This window comes from Neophocaena asiaeorientalis, unplaced genomic scaffold (assembly GCF_003031525.2).
Source record: "Neophocaena asiaeorientalis asiaeorientalis breed wild unplaced genomic scaffold, Neophocaena_asiaeorientalis_V1.1 scaffold204, whole genome shotgun sequence".
NCBI classification, from domain to species: Eukaryota; Metazoa; Chordata; class Mammalia; order Artiodactyla; family Phocoenidae; genus Neophocaena; species Neophocaena asiaeorientalis.
Genome location: NW_020173922.1, coordinates 5,718,013 through 5,724,222, shown reverse-complemented (window position 1 = coordinate 5,724,222; position 6,210 = coordinate 5,718,013).

Sequence of the window (6,210 nt, the reverse complement as noted above, 5' to 3'; positions counted from 1 at the left end):
TTTTTTTTTTTTTTTTTTTTTTTTATGTAGCAGGTTTTTGTTACTGTAGCAAGGTTATTTCAATTTTTAGATTTAAAAATTAAATAAAACTATAAAGTACTAATCTGACAAATATTTGTAAAATAAAAAATAGTTTATGAAAAAAATAAAAACCTTCAACCGACATCAACTATTTATATTGGAAAATATAAATGAATTGAGAAAAATGGCATATATTAAAAATTGAAGTATTCAGCAAAAGTTGATGCACAAGGTACTGTATATAGAATATAAAGTGAACTTTTAGAATAAACTATATTACAAATGGAATTACTAAGGAATATTTGAGGAATTATATAAATACATGATATTTAGACAAAGAATGAAGGTATTCCAAGATACATATTTGAGGGGAAAAGCGGTGAAATAAAATATTCACGAAGCAAACTATAAAAATTGAAAACCAATAACCCACCTTGCTAGAGTGGTTGCCTCCAGTAGACTGTTCTTCCCCTTCTACGTCTGGTAGTGGACACGGCGTAAGATGCTGTGGCCGACAGGGAAGGCGAGCCCGCGTCCCGCGCTGTCACCACCACCTCATAGTTCTCCAAGCTCTCGCGGTCCAGGGCGCTGTCCAGCACCATCGAATAGTAATTCTTGAAGGTGGACACCAGTTTGAAGGGGACATGAGGTGTTAATGTGCAGGTCACCTGCCCGTTGGCGCCAGAGTCACGGTCGGACACGCTGATTAAGGCGATGACGGTGCCCACCTGAGCGTCCTCTCGCACCGGAAGAGCCAAAGAAGTGACAACCACCTCAGGTGAATTATCGTTTTCATCCAGGATTTCCACTAGGACAGTGCAGTGACCAACCATAGGTGGGTTTCCTTTATCTGTAACATCTACATGAATTTCGTAAGTATTACTATCCTCAAAGTCAATAGCATCGTTTACTCTTATTTCTCCTGTGCTTTCATTCATTAGAAATTTCCTTCTTGTGCTGGGTGGGACCAAAGAGCTAAACGAATATATTATTTCCTTATTTATCCCTTCATCCACATCAGAAGCATTTAGCCAGATGACTAATGTTTGGTTCGCTGAATTTTCATACATCTTAACTTCATAAACGGATCGGTCAAATAGAGGTGCATTATCATTGGCGTCTAACACCAGGATCAGCAGAGTAACAAATCCCATCAGTTCGGGTTTGCCTCCATCAGTTGCCGTTAATAACAACTGAAGCTGAGGATTTTCTTCACGATCCAGCAGTTTTCGTAGAACAAGCACTGGAAATTTGCCTTTGTCCTTTTTGTTTATAATATCAAGAGTGAAAAAGTCATTTGGACTGAGTCTGTAAGTAAGCATTGCGTTCTCTCCGATATCCGCATCCGATGCACCTTCTAGAGGAAATCGAGAGTCAAGCAGTCGAGATTCGTAAATTGAGAGCTTTTGTTCTGAGACAGAGAAGACCGGCGGGTTGTCATTAATGTCCTTCACCTCCACCTCCACATGGAACACCTGCAGCGGCCGGTCCACGATCACCTCCAGGTGGATGCTGCACTCCGCGCTCCGCCCGCACAGCTCCTCCCGGTCGATCCGAGAATTCACAAACAAAATGCCATTCTGCAGATTTACCTCCAGAAGGTCCCCGCGGCCTTTGGACGCCACCCGGAACAGGCGCGGCACCAGCTCCTCCAGCTCCAGCCCCAGGTCCTGGGCGATGCGGCCCACGAAGGTGCCGTGTTTGGCTTCCTCCGGGAGCGAGTAATGGATCTGGCTGCTCCCTGTCTCGCAGGCTGCAATGAGCAGAAACAAGAGAAGCAGGCGCTGGGTTCTCTGCCTGATAGGTCTGTAGACCAACATCATAACTTTCTCCTGTTTTACAAATCAGTGACTCGGCGTCCAGAACACACCCACCGCTCCGATTTTTTCTATTCGATTTCTTGCATCCAATTTTATTGAAATGGCTGAGATCTCCGAACGTAGCTCTTTCCTAGTCCTTGAGAAACAGGATCATGCCTTTGTTCTGAAAAGCCATTTTGTGGAAGACAGCGACACCCGGTGGCTTAATGTGTAAGTACAATTCCATGAGTTTAACAACTCTTGTTCCTATCTTTTCATTCTATTTTCACATATTTGGGTCTCTATGGACTTTCAAAGACTCACATTACGTTTCTTTTATATATAATAATAATCATTGTCGATACGTAGTGCCGCGTTTTTCTTGAGTGGAAAATCACAGAGAAGTAATTCCTTCCCTAACCATGATTGTCTTTAGCTGAATTTGAAAACACGCTTAATATTTGTATAATACTGAGTGTACTAGCATTTTGTTGGACAACAAATTTAAGTCTCTTCAACTTCTAAATCTTAATTCACTTCTCCTTGTCATTATTTTGATATTAAATAAACCTTATTTAGACACTAATCTCAAGCATCAGTTCTCTGTGAGGTATTTGCAACTTCTAAATGCCAATCATCACTAGAATGTAGAGAGATCACAGGCTTCAACATCAGAAATTCCTCTCTTCTGATTCCTAGTCTCCAACTTACTAGTGTGTGACTTGGGGAAAATAATTTAACCTATCTCCGTCTCAGTTTTCACTTTCATAACATTCATAACATATTAATAATAATATGGTGGTTGCATGAATTATGATATATTAAGTGCCTAGTATAATACCTCAAGGAGAGTGAGTGCTTCATAAATGGCAGTTGTTCTCAGGGCTCACTTTAGCCACATTAGTTTCATAATGCTCAAGACCAAAATTGGCTCTTTGGATAAAACGATTACCTATAGAATGGTGTCACCCTATAAAGCCTTTACATGTTGCTGCTGCACAGGCCGAGTGGTGTTCCTGTCTTTAAGAAGACAGAAAAGTGCTTTTATTGAGAAATTAGTTATACAGGGGAAGTTTCACTTTTTTATACACATCTTACATGGGCAAAAAGAATCTTAATTTTGATTCAAAATAATTAAAAATTTATGATTTCCAATTTCAGAGACAACTAATTTCATCTTTGTTATATTTATGTTTTTCAAATACCCCAAATATACAGTTTTGGCATTATCTAATAATTTTATAAGTGTCAAAGTTTTTCATCACCTGCAGTAAAAAATATTTTCTCTCTCTCAAAATTCTTGGAATCAAATATTCAGTAACTGAAATTCTCCATTAATATATCTATGGTGGACTTCCTGGGTGGTCCAGTGGTTAAGACTCCACGCTTACAGTGAAGGGGGTTCGGGTTCAATCCCTGGTCGGGGAACTAAGATCCTGTATGCCTCGCGGTGCAGGCAATAAAAGGCTACTGATAAAAGTTGAAGTTTCTCTTTTTCAAAAAAAAGGAAAACTGGGCTTCCCTGATGGCGCAGTGGTTGAGAGTCCGCCTGCCGATGCAGGGGACACGGGTTCGTGCCCCGGTCCGGAAAGATCCCACATGCTCCGAAAAAAAAAAAAAAAAAAAGAAAAACTTACTGATGGGAGGTTTTGTCTTAACCAAAGGTTAATTTCTTACTTTAATTATTTTTTTAAAGAAGTCAATAATTTTGAACTCTGAAAAATAGAACATTTATAGAATAAATAAGAAAATTTACAGGAATGAGGGTCACTTGATCCATCGATGTATGTGTGCTTCTAACTTCTGTTTTTATACTTCTCTACTCCTTTAGAATGATTCTAGGGTCAAAGTCTCTTCATATTCTGATTTTAAGGGTTACATTTCTTATACAGCATGAATTAAAATGTAATGAGTTAATCTATCCACCCACAATAGCAATGTTCAGTGTAAGCTACTATCTGGAGTCAAAATAAGTTTATCATTGATTAATCATCTCAACACAAGGCAATGATATAAACTAAATTCCATTGCTGTTAATGAGCAATTTTAACCAGGTAATAACATAAATGTCCCAATACAAATCTCCAATAATGAATGAAAAGTAGTGTAGTTAAATTATATCCTGTCAAACAATAGGAACTTGCTTTGCCAAGCAACTCAATAGGGCTATAGCCTCTAAAACTTCAGTTGGATAAGAATCACCTGGAATGCTTGTTAAAATGCAAATTTGCCAATACCTCTTATTTCAGAAACTTAAGGTGGTGTCTGGAAAGCAGAATGTTCAATAAGAACCCCAGATATTGCTAAAGCAGTTAGCATTGTCAGGCCTGAGGATAGGCTGACCATAAAAACCAGTTTGCCTGAAATATGCTCTATGTTTGTCTGTGGTCTTGTATACATTTGTATAGTGCCCCTTTCACTCTCAAAAGTGTCTGAGATCGAGTCATAACTTAGTTAGCCCTATCTAGAAAGTACAGTTAACAGACTGGCATAGGGGAGCTTCATTATTGGTCTCATGATTCTGGCTTGAATTGAGCAATGAAGTGTCTTCCAAGCTCTCACCTCGCTATTTTGGACTTCCCAGCTGTTTTTAATCCTGAATTTCCTGAATCCCAGTGTGCTCATGCTTCCTGATGACCCAAAAGATAAATTCATTACTAAGATGTTCACTGATCTTCTGAAAATTTGCATACAATGATAGCCCATATTCTGGGAGAGAATAAAGATTAGTATAAGGGACTATATTACCAATTATATCAATGCAGCCATCAATAATAAAGAGTAAAATGTTTAATTATAAAATGCGTAGTAAGTACTTAATGAATAATACTAGTTCTAAGATACTAGAGGAATGGTGGCAGTTTTTTGGGGGGGAAGCAAATGACACTTCTAGCATCCCTTAATCCATATAACATAATCAAATACCTGGGCCCAAGTACAAGTGGCATATGGAACCTGAAAAAGTACAAGGACAGAGATATTTGAAGGTATAAGTCTGGATTTAAGGTGAGTTGTGCCAACAGACATAGGTTTTATGACAAGAGTTCAGAGAATATTCAAGCTTTGCAAGAAATAAAATGGGAAAAAAATAGATTGCTTTGTAGCATAAACCAAACATGTGTCGTTTGGAGAGAAACAAAGTACTGAAATATTTAAGTGATTTCTACTTGCATGTGCCTGGTTAAATTGTGGCTCTATTCTCAAGTCCACTCTGACTTGCTCTGTTGAATTTTCAATTGAGAAATGCCTTGTAAAATACCTGACATGATAAAAAATAAAATAAAACCCCTGAGTAGAAATATAAAACACATTACAAAAATGCAATGTAAGAATAAAGGAAGTTTTTAAGATATAAATTAGAAAACAAAACGAATGCTTGGACTAAAGATAGAGTGTGGAGAACCACCAATTTGAAACTTGCAAACCATAATCCAGGAAATGCAAGTTTAGCTTGTAGTGACTTTAAAGGTGCACAATCTCATCTCCAGATTTCTGTCTTTTGGAATACTGAGAGAAAAAGTAAATTCTCATGTAAACTGGTCAAGTTCCAGACAACAATTTCAAGAGAATTCAAAGTGTGAAATATGGGTATATCTTTAATGCCCCAGCATTATATTACTAACAGAAAATTTCAATAAAAGGAGAAAGTCTTCTTCAGGAAAGAAAGTACCTTTCAGGAAGTATTTTCTTCAATATCAGATAAAACATGAATTTCAAAAAAATTTCTATGCGTAGAAAAGATTCTCAATCAACATTTTCTTATGATCTACACTGTCAGACAATGGATAGAAACATATTTTGAACAAGTGGGAATAAGAGTTATATTTGAAACAATTATTGTCAACATTAAATTCCTAAAGTAAAGCAACTGTTTTCTAGGTATATTGGAAGTTGCTTATTGAAGTTACAGACACTAACTAGTGCTGACCGCTGTGTCTCCAGAAAGGTAGGAAACTATAAGTTGACAAGGTAAGAGTGACTGCATATTATCTGCTATGGGGTTGTTTAAAAACAATATAATTAGACTAAACTACCATGCTTACTTTAGAAATAAATTATCATTTGATAGAGTGGTGTTGCAGTTAATGTGTAATGACTAAATTTGTTTTCACCTAATAGTTTTCAGGTCGGTGGCAGCAATTAATCAGGAATTCAATATGACTCCCACAACAGGTTTTAAATAAAATGGATTCAGCTCTAATAAATGTCTGTTCAGTGTATGGTTTATAATAATTCTCAACTAGAAGTCGAAGCAAAAGTCAGTTACAAAGTTAAGGTTCACTTTCCGGAAATAAAATTAAACATCCTGGCAGAACTAGAAAAAATTGGATAAAAATTATTTAAAAGTATCTTATAGGATAATTAAAATATTTTGCAAGACTAAAAGAAT